A 14,386-nucleotide genomic window follows, 5' to 3' on the forward strand; every position below is an offset into this window, starting at 1 on the left:
ACTCTCCCTCCATCTACGAGTCTGAGAGGATACCAGCGACCAAAGGGTCAGTAACATGGCAACCAAGTCAAAAGGCTTCCATGCCTGTTACTCAGCAGGGTGCTGGCATTTACTTCTCCCATCCGCCCCCCTGTTTCATCCTTGAGGCCCCAAGCCCCACCCAAGAGCCTAAAAGAAATCCACTGTCCTTGCTTTCTCAGCTGCCTCCCTCTTCCTGAGTTAAGAAAACAATATTCCACAAACAAGAAAAAGAGAACTTCCTGTCCTTTTGTCTGTTGGGCAGGCCAAAAGGTGCTGTTTATTGCACTCCACTGCATGATGCTTGCCTCTACACACACGGACTCTTTTTGATGGAGGGAAAAAAAGCGTAAAACCCTGTGTTTTCCTTCTATGCAGATAAAAAAACCATTGCCTTTCCTTCTCATTTTCTCAGACAAAGAAGTGAAAATATATGTCTAGGCATGTAGTTTAGATTTAGGTCATGGAGGTTGTTTCAATCTCTGTGAATTTCCATAAGACCTTTTTTTTTTTTTTTTGCACAAACAGTCAAAGCAGAATACACCGTGTCAGAGCCAGTCTTCGACCAGCTGCTTGTTTCTTCACAGCATGTGGGCAAGATTTCCTCCAAGGTTTTAAATGGGTCACATTCTGGCTGAAGATGTCAGAAGTTATGCTTGCGCAAGTGGATAATCCTGAATACTTTGTTCAATATTGTAATTATGATTTTATCTCATTTCCAGGAAACAAAATTGGTGCATCACACTTTTGCACCTGTAGGTATTGTGCTTTGTATCGCCACATTTGCAGAGCACTAAAGGCCCTAGTCACTACTCCTTTATTGTAATTTATATTTGAAATTTTTAAATCATACCAAAAGCACACCACTGAGCCACATTTTTGCACCGGTTCTACTTTCTCTTTATTGTGATGAATGTGGGCACTGTTGTGCATTTTGAGTCACTCTCTTGTACACTGTCCTGCTGCAGTAATATTTACAAGAAAGACCAAAAATAGGTTGAATTAGGCTGAAAATTGTTCCCAACAAATGCAATTCAATTCTGTCTGACAAGCATTTGCACAAAAAGAAAAAACAACAACAACAAAGCCCAGCAGTTACTAACAGCTAACATCTTGAAAAAAATAATTTAACCTACATACAACACGAGTGACCCAGTTTATTAAATTTAAAGTTCCACTGAGAACTACTAAACCTCTGCTGAAAGTAACAGGTCTTTTCAGTTTCTGGTAAGTCGAGTGTCAATTTTTCCAAATAAAATGGTTCATAACTGACTGCATTTTGTACTACGTTCAGTGCGACTAGATCAGGATGTTCAATCCAGACGAAACATAAAGCATCAAACAAAAGAAAGGTCTGCAGACTCCTTGCATGTAGACAACGTCCAGCTGAACATGGTTCAATTTATCAACCTATCAAAGTTCAGATTAACTGAGACTGTGGATTATGCAAGTGTGTCACTAAGGACATTTTCTGAATAATGAAATAAATGGACTAAGAATGTGAATCATAATGACTTTGTAAAGCTCATTAGATCCCTATAATGCTATATGAAGCTGCATTTGACACAAAGACTACTGCTGCTACATAATGGTGCAAACTCTTGCAATTACTCAGCTAAATCAACCTCCCTTCCCACATAACAAATCCCAATTTAACCAAGAGATTTAAAACCAAATTACTACAAAATGAAAGATAATCATGTTGATTCACTTTAAGGAACCACAACAACAGTTTTAAATTAAGACTTGGAAAAAAAAAGTACCAAGAGTTTTATAGTTCATCTTTTTTGCATTGTGTGCATATGAGTGGACCTTAAAATACAATGTCTCAGCATCAATGAAGTGCATGATTATTAAGCAAGGAAATACTAGACTGTGCTACGTGATTATCTGCGTTTAATTAGTGCGACACAGGATGGCGAGAATGCAAATCAAAGACAACAACATCTTGACGCCATTAAAGAGAAACTTGGGTTTGCTTCACTACAATCATGTATCCATTCTGAATTTGCATATTCAATGTAATCAATGATGATGCATCAAAGGCAGTATTAACACACCTGCTGTAGTAAGGCAGTGCAGCAACATACAGAAATCCAGAGGAAATATCATTTCACATTCATTCCCAATGTCCTACTCTGCATTATTACTACTGAGGATTCCAGAGTGGCACGATCTAATACGTATCTTCAGAAAAGGCGCGATGTTGTGCTTATAATCTTGCTAAAGGAGGTGATACTTCACCATCTTGTGCAGTTCTCAGTGACAGAGAGAAGGACTTGCCCAGAGTGAAGGAGCTAGTGGCAAGCTCATCGATCAAAGACTGGGAAATGTCAGACGGCAAGTACAAGGCAGAGTTTTTATGCAACCCTCATGTCTGCTAAAGGTATACCTCACAGGCAGTTACAATGAATAACAATGTGTTCTTTGTTTCCTCCACAATTAAAACACATTTAGAGAACAAGTCCAGCCAAAAAGATCAATATTAATAGGAGTCTGGCACTCACATATACCACCTACTTCATATTGCTACAATGCCTTTAAAAATGGCTTCGCATTTTAATTTTAGCATAGAACTCAAAATTTAAAGCACAATCTTGCTTCTTTTGAATGCTACATATTTTATTTTAAATGATTTTTGCAAGCTTTCCTGTGAATATCAGTTGGATAATATGTATATGTAACCAGTTTAATTAGCACCATCATGAAAGAATGGAAAACGCCATTACATGGTATATAATTCATAAACGTGTATTATTTTTTTTTTTGCATCTCAAAGCTTGTTTGTGAAATTTTCAGAATTATTTCCACATACCTTGTCTTCCTGCTTGGCTTTGGAATACTGTGCTTCATTTAACTGAATTTTGCCACAAACCACAGCTCTGCACCATAGAAAATCAATCTAAGATTGATCTAATGTAGGCAAATTATATAGCAACAGCAGGAGAAAGGTAGCCAGACACTATAACCGCAGTTTATATATATATATATATATATATATATATATATATATATATATATATATATATATATATATATATATATCCTGATGACAGAGAATAGAATGTCAAAGGATTAAAAATATGATCCAGTTATACCCATCAACGAACGATAATAAGCAAAATTACATTGTAATCACCCAAGATACGATTCAGTGTTCGGCTAATGTGCTTTTGTGAGAAAAAGAGCTATCTAGTTATCTAGTCTTATTCTCAGGGACTGACACTGTTTACCTAAAGACACCTGAAATGTTCCATAATCTGCAAGATAATTGCACTATGAATGAAAAATGGCAAACTAATTATTCTTTCCCCTTCTGAAGAATGTACAGTATAGTGTAATGGAGGTCCGCTGCAGGATACCACTTTTAGTGCACAGGCTGGAGGGGGGGGGGGGGGATTCCACTCTTCATATTCAATATAAACAAGAGGCAAAGACATGCTACAGAGAAGAGGATAAAGGAAAAGTATTCCTGGGAACAGGGAGATAAGAAAGTTATAAAGGCACTGAGAAAGACTGAGTGTGGAGGGGAAGAGACTGAGAGAGAAAGAAACAGTGAAGCGGGTCTTCTGTCCAAGCCATTACCTTGCTTCTTGAAACACTACAGTGAGAAATGTGGGTATTGTTCAGTGGATCGATCCATCTGTATGCTGCATAGAAGGCGAATAAAGTATATTCTAATTACAAACTATTTTGCCGGAGCTTTACAAAACAAACTAGCACACCTACAGGAAGGAATTTTCTGCCACTGCTAAATTCTGTATTTTGCAAGCAACTCACTATTCACAGCATTCCCCACATGAGCAATTTTAATAAACACAATTCAGAGACTGTTACCAAAAGCAGATTAACACACATTAGCAGTATTTGTGTACTACTAATATAATTTTTCTTGCCCTGAGAAGTTCAGCTCTACAGTTTAATACTATGATCCTTGCTAAATATGCAAGGATCTGACACAAGATCTAGCTGCTGAATCACTTTCTGACGTCTACGATTCTTTAGTCAAGTGTGGGCAATCTTAACAAATCTAATAAATACTGTTAGCTTTGCTGCTCACAACTTTCTCTCACATCACGTCTCCTCCCTTGTTCTATTCCTGTATAAAAGATTTTTCACAGATTTTTAAACATGCTGACATTTGTTACTAAAATGTCTGGCCTGTTCCTTTGGTTGTATAACATGCTCCATCCTTTCTTGTGGTATCTTTTAATAACTCGTGCCTTTTTCTTTGGCTACAGTACAGTTACGAAATTCCGATTACCACCTTTTTTTGGCCTCTATGGCTATGCTTTATTGCTTTTATTTGCTAATGTCTTAGCCAGTGGCTAAGCAGGTTTCCTCACTAAAATTAGATGAGCCGAGCTTCTAAGCTGAAACCACTCTGGGAGGAACACACATAATTTCTTTCCTGTTGGTGCCACGCTGTAATCAAACGATCGCAGGTCTAACAAAGAAATTGAGGATATAAGGGGTGCGTAATGAAGGCCAAACTCAATGACAGCACGTTTGCAGCTGTAATTTTAATGGCAAAGTATTCTATTAGAATCTCAACAAGCCTTAATTGTATAAAGCACAACCCCACTAAGCCGAATGATGTCATCTGCACATGCTGTCGGTTTAAATGCGGCCTTCCGAGACGAGCGTGCAGCCAGTGACATTTAATTGGAGGACAGAAAAAGTTATGGAAGCCTCGGAGAGACGAAAGGGAAAAGGGAATTTCTGTGATGACTTCACGTTTGTCAAAGAGATAAATAAAAGATGATAAACATGGATTAGAGGGGCCATTTTGTCTGTGGTCCTCTCTCTTTTAGTCCTGGTGACTTTGAGAAATATGTCTCTAAATTTAGCACCAGCTTTATCAAGCTGAGGCAATCCAGGGAAAAGAAGGACTTGGGAATAGAGAGCGCAAAAGAAAGAGACAAGGTTGAAAGGTATCTAAAAGACAGGTTCAGCAGACAAAAAGATTGAGGGTAGTTGAGGGGGATGCATTGTCTGTGAGATCCTGTCCATCACTTGCCACCTTCAGAATGAAAATACATCTTCACTAATATCCCCCACTCTCTCTCTCTCTCTCAAACACACACACACAACCACAGGAGGAGAAAGAGATGTGAATTTCAATTAAGCAGGTAAGGAAATTAAACTAGTAATACAGGTAGAAAGTCATCCAAGCAGATAAAGGCTCTAATACTGCAAAGAGGGTAGAGAGACGAGGCGCACGGACAGAAAGACAAACTCATTCACACCCAAATATGCCGCACGTAACACGAAGCCAGAATGAAGGTCAGAAGAGTTCAAATGTAAAACTACGCCTCTACTTTCATTGAAACATCAGTACTGTCTGTCTAATAACTGTCCACTCCACTGTGGAGCAAAACAGGAGCCTCATTAAGTGGCACAAACATAATTACCAATAACGTTAATGAATTCTTTGCCACTATTTACCTGTAATGCATTCATAGATGCTAGTGTTTGCTGGCGTTTTTATCAACAGTGGAGGCCCTGTCTACTTTATGCATATTAAGTGCTTCAGATAGCGTGGCTTGCCAAATCTCTGTATTCTTTAAAAACTTTAAAAGTAGCCACCCCAGCTAGAAAATGATTCTGAATGCAGCCACTGTATTACTTACTTCTTGGGTGAACTGGCATTAGGCATGAACTGTTTATTCAGTGGAAGGTTAAGGTCAAAAGAGAGGAAGCTTCCGGAAAAGATGTCATGTTTGTTTAATTTGAAAATGGAGGTCAATGCAATTTGGTTTACTGACAGCATGCTGCCATCAAATGCTAACTACGGGTTGACTTTTGGTAAGAGAGCACTGCACCAAGTGCAAAGTCATTCAACTGCACTGCTTCACATCCTGCGTTTGTTCTTCATTGTTGTCTTCCATGTCAGTTTGTGAAATAGTCACAAAAAAGAAATCTATTATTTTGTGTTCATGAATTATGTATTTTTGAGTTATTGAGCACTAAACTGGAACTAATGCATTTTAATAGGACATATATTCCATTTCAGTAGCATGGATTACATTTTAAACCAAACCACAATATTATTGTGAAGCTGCTCGAGTAGTGTTTATTGTCTAAGGATTTAATGTGCAATATATTTGCAATTAACAATGTATTTAAAAGTGATGCATGAAAAACTATGACAGGTAGGATTCAGACCTGAGTTGCTGGAACGACAGCAGTAGCGGTTTTTGATACGGGCGACACGGGCGCTTGCCCGGGGCGGCATCACGGGCATCGAAAAAAAAAAAATTGCTCGTACTCATGCTGCCCCGATGTCATGCCAACGCATATTGGGAATGGCATAGGCACCGATCGGTTTTCTATCGCCCGTTTGCTGGGAGTAAAGGCGCCCTCCGTTTGCGAGGTGTGCCTGCCGCTTGCAGCACAGGGAGGAGAGGGCGGAGCGGCGGGGGATTCCCCGGCTGGCTGGAGCAGCATCTAATAACCAACTCGCAAAATAAAACAAAATTAAATTAAACCAACAAACACGAAAACACCAGACATTATGATACAGACTTATAATTTGCACCGATGTTTTTTTCGAAATTCTATAAAGTGAGCGCGAGAGCCCTCGGTGCGCCTGCTCGCTGCTGAAGTCAAAGTAAACTTTATTGTCATCTCTGCTACATACAGTCCAGTATATAGAGAGAGGGGGGCCGGCTGCTTCCAAATAGAGCACATTTCATTCATAATATTGTAAATCCAAGCCCATTATGTATTCATGATTTGAATCCTGGGTTGTGTGAAATCCCAGAAATGCACCCTAGACAAAGTGAATCTGTGAACTAAGGTGTAGGTCTATTAGGTTATGTTGTGGCGATCCTCGAGTTGGGGGATGGGTGTTTATACTGGAGTGCAAAATTAAAACCAATGGAAGATGGACAAGAAAAGTTGAAAGCCATCAGGTCCTCAGTTTAGAAAAAAGAGAAAAGAAGAGGAGGAGAAACGAGCAAAAGATACAGGTAAGCAGATGTGTCATTGGATAATGGCAGGTCATCCTGAAACAATCAGAATCAGAATACTTTATTAACCCCTAAGGAAATTATGTGGGTTACAGTTGCTCCAAGAAGAAATGGTAAAAATAGCAGATGGTAACAGACTAAACTCCAAACAATACATAATGTTACAGATTTTAATATTAATTAGTCATTGTCAGTTGTTGATTTGTCCTGTTCTCATTGTATGACGAATTATGATGGCTGTTTGGTAGCCATTTGCAACCCATGCATACTCTCTCGCTCTTCATATGTGTGTGTGTGTGTGTGTGTGTGTTTCTCTGGTGAAATTCAGTATGGTTACGACAACAGTTTTATGTTAATGTACAAGCTTTAATATGTTTTGTGTGTGTGTGTGTGGGGGGGGGGCGCCAGTGGGAGTGTTCGCCCAGGGCGCCAAACAGGCTAGGACTGAACGACAGCTTAATCTTCCACCGCCCCTCAAACATCCAAATGTGGAATTTTTCTTGCTTTTTAATCATAATGTTGAAAAATTCACACCAACACAAAAAAAGTTGAAAATCTGTGCCTGGAAAGACTCATCGATAGATTGTAGGTGGTGAATATAATAAATTCAGCCCTTCTTATCTGCTCCCCTATTTCCCTAAAATGTCCTTGTTAAGATACAAGCTTTACATAGAACGCACATTAAAATGAAAGCACATAATGGCAGCAATTTAAACATCTGAAAATCTGGTCTGAGTATCTGGACTGAGGCCGTGACTGCTGTGCCACATTATATTAGCAAAAATCACCTGGTGTCACAATAAGAGTTTAATGTCTCAAATTTCTTTGTGCACATGTGGCGCATGCTGGCATGCATGTGCCGGCATATTCAATATTCATTCAGAAGATGAAGTCCAAATGAATACTTAACACCCCGTCAATTGAGATTCATCGGATGTTCGTGTTTATTCATTTACCAGTATACACATCTGCTCAGTATTACATGGGAGATTAACTAGTTCCATGTGAAGGATTTATCTGAATGGAGAGTCATCATACACCTGTATTCCCTAATGACATAGGTAAGGGCTTCCCCTTACTAAATTAGTCAACTAAGTGGTTATTACAGACTTATTCTAGTGAGGTATTTTTATTCACTCATTTTCTATTTTCTATGCTGTCTGTTCCTTACTTAAAAACTGCAGAAGAAGGAAAATGATTTTGTTTCAGAAATACCTGCCTGTTTGTGTGTAATAAAAGACTTAATTTTACAGACTATTAGCAATTTACTTGAGTGCATGTATGGATTATTATGTTGTAAATGACTGTATTCATTTGACAAAAGTTAATGAAGAAAGAAGGTGAAAATAATTTGGAGCAATATAAATGCAAAGCGAACAGAAGGTCAAAGTTGGCCTAATTAAAAGTGCTATAAAATTGGCTAGTGCTATAAAAATGCCGCATGTAGCTATCAATTAGAAATCACAAAATGGTCTTAGGCGGTAGCAGCAAGGAAATGAATCTGTCAACACTTTTCATTATTGTATGATAACACGGGAGAAAATTAAGTCACAAAATAACTGTTACAAGCCAAAGTTGAACTGCTTGTGATTATTTCACATTCTCGACTAGCAGGAGAGGAGAAAGGAGGGGAGAGGAGGGTTTTCTGTGTTTTTTCACCCTATTCGCTGGGATGTTTTTGCATTTCCCAACTGTGTGTCACAGGGGATCTTCTTTTAATGAATCAAGGTGAAAGCACAGGCAGTGGTCCAAATTCATGGCATTGCTTTACCACATGTAGAGCATGTAGGTGCAAGAAGACTTTTTTTTCTTTGGTAATTTTGCATCCAAAGATGCTGGCACAGCAGCGGCACACCTGCAGCGCAGCCACAAAAAAAAAAAAAAAGGTTGGATTAGAAGGAATAAATTACCAGTTGATGTGGTAGAAGCCAGTGTCAATCACAGTCAATTAAATTAGGTCCCCTCATTTCTTTTAAAAGCAACAAGCTCCACACCATGTGGTTAAAGCAGTTTTACTTTAAAAGGAAGTCCAAACTGGCAGCCCCACGAAACCCTCTGAACGGAGGCAAACAGTGTGTGTGAGGTGCATAGCTGTGAGCGGCAAATATTAGAAATTGAAAAAGCGCTGGCAAGACATATGATATCCAATTTACCATTGAATTAATTCACTGGAAATACTGAAATCTCACAATTGGCACAATAAATCAAATTTGTGAACAGCCAAGCATGGCGCTGACATTACCTCTGAATATTTTCTGAGAATGGATAATGTGCCGTAATTACTTTAGTTAAGCAATGGTTTCAATTACATAGAGAACATTTAAGTCCCACCTGAAACGGTATTTAATCCTTTCTTTTGTTAAAAAAAAAAAACACTTGACTAGTATTTATGATCGGTGGAGCAACTGATACAGTCAGACTGAAAGAAACCACGACAAGGTCACTAACTCAGAAAGACTGATTAATGTGTGGAGGTGATGGTTTGTTACTGTTTAGAACTATGTGAAGATAATTAGCGCTGTCTCACATGGACTACAAAGACCATCTAGCTGCAGAATTACTTATATTGTTAGGTGGTGGTGGTGGGGGGGGATTCATAACCTGCTGTCTATAATAACCACTGTTATTTTATTAATTCAACATGCACTTACTCCTTTATATTTTACAACTGCAGGACAAAGCAGCTCACAATTTATACACAAAAAAATCGTACAGCAGAATGTTGGGTCTGTGTTTCCACAAGCCCCGCTAATTCTAGAGACTTATTCATCATGAAGAAAACAAGACAGTCGATCGATCGATTATTTGCGCAAGGGAGGCCTCGTCTGTGTCCACCACGAAAATGACCCCCAGATCTGACCTCCTCCTGCTACCTTTTATTGAGAGACAGTTCACACAAAACACGTCAGAACAAAGCCACGCCCCCTTGGTTCTAAGACAAAGCATTGTATGTATATGTGTGAACTTCTGTAAGAATGTGTGTGTGTGTGTGTGTGTGTGTGTGTGTGTGTGTGTGTGTGTGTGTGTGTGTGTGTGTGTGTGATGTGAGAATGTGTGTGTGCGTCAGACCTCCTGCTGACCAAAGGGTCGTAAACGCAGGAAGCTTACATCAAAAGCACAAGGATGTGTCTGTGATAAAAGACTACAGCCCCCCACCGAGAACCTCGAGAATCTGGGGGGAAGGACAGTGGAATTTCTTTCATCATAGTTAAAACAATGTACAAATGGTAAACATAAAAATGACAAACATTTAACAATTCACTCTAACACAGAAGAAAAAAAAAGATGCTTTCTGTTACAAGGTCTATTTTGTTATTTGCAGACAGAGCACTCAAATGATGTCTAATAAAGTCACATTTTTTGACTTCTAAGTCACAGAAGTGCATAAGGTGCACTTGGAAACGAAATCACTCTGGAGACCATTTCATTAAGCATGAAAAAGAATTGAGTTTGACTCAGTTCTGGATGCAAAAATCTACATTTGAACACTGTTCATCCATATGAAATATTGCCTATAAGTAAAATACCCCAAACAACCACATCATACACAAAATTATCGTTTTTAATATTCTGCCACTTTTCCCCTCAATTTTTCAAGCACCATGTGATCATTATGCACTGAGTCTGTGCACTCACACTGTGTCTGATGCATGCCTCACTTTTGTGCAAGCTCACTGTTGGGTCTGTGTTTCCACAAGCCCCACTAGTTTAGAAACTTATTCTCGTTAACAACAAAAACAAGACGAACATCTTTTACTTGCTAGCAAGGGAGGCGAGGTGTCTCAGAAAGCACCCTGAATCCTACCGCAGACTGACCCCGATGACGGCCTCCTCTTGCTGCCTTTTATTGACATGACAGTTACAATACACAATACAACACAAGCACCTCCCACCGTAAACCCCCCCCCCCCCCAATGGTTCTAAGACAAGGCACTATGTGTGTGTATGTGTAAGCATCTGTATGCATGTGCAAGAACGTGTGTGTGTGTGTGTGTGTGTGTGTGTGTGTGTGTGTGTGTGTGTGTGTGTGTCTCTGTATGCATGTGTCTCTGTATGCATGACTTCCTGCTCACCAAAAGGATCATAAAAGCAGGAAACAACATCACAAGAAACAGATCTTCCAGATAGAATGTATCTGCAATAAAAGCCTCTCCAGCCAGTGGTCAGAGACAAAGGAATGTCCTGATCCTATAGATTGAGCTAAGACCTTACAAATTTAAGAAACACAAAGACAACATTCAACAATTAGACTTAACACTCACTGTTTTACACACATACTGACACATGCACTGTATCCTATTCATATTACATATTGCTCATTTTGAGACTATACACAAATATAAGCATTTTTCCCCTCCTTCTGGCGCCAGATTGTGTTTACATCTGAATTCTTTTCCGACTTAAATTAAATGCAAAATCTAATCTCTAGGACAGGCACATAAACAGACAAATACAAATTATGGTGAGCCCACATGAAAACACAACACAAATTTATCCAGATGATAAAATATGATGTGGCTGACACTGCCTCCAATGAAAAATTATTGGCATGAGCCAACATGTCAGCAGTATAATCGTGAATGATGTGCGGAAGAGAAAGGTCACAGCTGAGGACCGAGGCATTATGTAGAGGAACAGCTAAGCTCTTTAGCACCCTGACTTAGATGCAGTAATTCAGTATTGAAAGCTTGGTGTGTAACACATGCGTACCGTATATTTTTTAGGTACACAATATGACACATTGCAGCAGCAGCTGTCATCGTATAAAAATAAAAAATAAGCATACGACTTAAGCTCAGTGCAGAAAGTCACAGATTTTTTTTCCCCATTTAGGTTGAAAATTATGCATTATTATGAATCTGAGAACAGACAACTCCATATAACCTAGCATAGCAGCGCAGCCTCTGCTATTATACATCTTCCCTTGTTTTACCACAACCATATGAACATATCCAGATTTTCCAAGAATACCATTAAGATTTTATGTTACGTGGGACCATTGAGAAGCATATTTGCGCCATAAAATTGAATAATAATAATTTTAAAAGACAAATGTAAACTTACATTTTTGCCTTAAAAATTAAGCAATGTCAGTTTCCAAGGGGAAGGCAGTGCTCAGTGCTACAGTCACGACACAGAAAACAGTGGTGCGACCAACATTATTGCAGCTGTGTGCAATTAGTTGCTTTGAGGGCTGTGACTACTTGCAACCAGTTGAGTCAAGTCCCCTATTTTAGAGAGACATGTCACAGACAAGCTGTGTTCATCAGACTGACTGCAATGTGTTGGTCAACTGTTTGCATTTATAACTGAAACATAAATCTGTCTGTCTAAGGCAGACAACGACTGTAGGAGACGGGTTGCCTTCCTCCATATAAACTGTCTTGCAATCTAAAGTGGCAGTGAGGGTGTTCAAACTCTGAGCAAACAGCTGGTTGCTGCAACTACTACATACCAAAGTAAAAAGGTTCTATTATTTAAGCTAAATGAATTTTATATAACCTCAATTTAGAAGATTTTATAGTAAACTTAACTTAAGCTATCGTTAACACAGAAAAGTCTACTGTAATCAGTCTAGTTTTTTTTTTTTTTTTAGAAAGCACTCATATTTGTGGATTTCTAATGTGTTGAGAGGCAGAGACCTCAGTTTCTATCACATAGGCCACACAGGAACACTGGTTTTATTAACACTTGCACAACAACCATGAACATCTACACTCATTCATTAATCGCAACAGGACTCGTGGTCATTATTCTTGGCCACACAAACACTGAAAACCACAAAACACATCCACAACACTCAAAGCCTAGACATAACTGAAATAATGATCACACCACTAGTAAGTTAAAGTTAAAACATCAGCAGTCCCATGGGCATACTGCACAATATTGCATATTCATGTACTGAAGCACAAAATAGTACAAAAGAACTACTAAACACAACTGCACTTGTGAATCCAGGAAAACTCAGGCTAAGTAGGAACATTTAGTGTAAATTCAGTTAAATGCACTAGCTTATATAAAACATGCATGCTTTATAAAGGACACTTGCTTTAGAACTTAGCTACAATGCATTATGCTCCTAATCTTGAAACACTTATATCCTGTTAACCTTTTTTATCTTATATCAGCACCATCTGTTTAAATGAAAAAGTAATTCACTCAAAATTTTAGCATTTTAATTAAACAACAAAGCTTTCAGTGGTTTCAGCTAATTACATAATATGTATACATTAGAGTGATAACAGATACACAGCAGTCACCTTCAACTAAAGACATTTTGCGGTGTAAAACAAAGAAAGCACAGCCGATGAGAGTGACAAGCAAAATAATAGCGCAGGTTCTCGAAATGTATAATTACAGCAAAGAATGTATTTTCATTAGTGGCTTGTTATTTGTTGTCTCATGTTTGGTTATTATTTGAATGTTACTCAACTGACTGCATGAGAGCAGTGACAAAACAAATTATTACACTGAGAAAGGCCTTTATGTACTTATGAGTTACCTCTGTCGTGTGATCGAAGCTTGAGGAAAATGTTGTTAAATATATGCCGTGCAGCCTCCTCAACCCCTGAGCTTAGATCCAGAAATGTGTCGCAAACAAGCAGTTCAACCAGAAAAGGGCAACAAAAAGATATTGACCATCACTGCTAATCACACCACCCACAATAGCACAGCTAATAACCTGACAGAGCTGTCTAGCTCAAAGAATATCAGTCTTAATCTGAAAGGTTGGTGCCCTGAAAAAAATAAATAAATAAAAAAAATCAGGACAGCACATAAAAACTGAACTGTCAAACAACGTCAAAGTGAGAAAGAGCTATCTGGCGGGTGAAATTCCAATATCTTACACTAGAATGACAACTGGATCCAATCATGGCAGAACACTTCAGTGAGCTGGTCAGGCATCCTTCCAGTCCGACAGACACATCCAACTCAAAATGATCACACTTAAGCTTCACTTTTATAATTACGAACCAACTGTGGATGCAGTGCGGCTGCTGAATGTTTAAAACCTTACTCCTGGAAATGAGTCACGAATAAAGCTTTAAAAAAGAAGAAGAAAAAAAAAAGACAGATTTACAAAACACAACATGTTCTGTCAGGTTTTTTTTAAATAAAATTAAAAAAAAATAATAATATAAATAAATAAGGACCAGTTAAATTCAACCTCAAAACTCCAGCTAAGTCGTCTTAAAGCAATATCACATGTATAGCCTTGATGTGTAGTTATTAATACAAAATAATCATATACTCAGAGATCCTCCTAAAATTTCTCCCCATTTTTCCAGTAAGAAATGCTGCTATTATAAATAGCCATAGGTCTATTTGTAATAACTTCACACATCTTGACACCCCTGAGCCTCTCTTGCTGTGGGTGCCATATGTCACTC

The 14,386-nt window shown here is 38.6% G+C and overlaps 1 protein-coding gene across 1 annotated transcript in view; it reads right to left on the reverse strand.

Moving 5' to 3' along the window:
* Nucleotides 1-14,386, reverse strand: part of msi2b (musashi RNA-binding protein 2b) — a 266,419-nt gene that overhangs the window by 233,635 nt on the left and 18,398 nt on the right.

Source organism: Simochromis diagramma, unplaced genomic scaffold (assembly GCF_900408965.1).
Source record: "Simochromis diagramma unplaced genomic scaffold, fSimDia1.1 OVJJ01000676.1, whole genome shotgun sequence".
NCBI lineage: Eukaryota > Metazoa > Chordata > Actinopteri > Cichliformes > Cichlidae > Simochromis > Simochromis diagramma.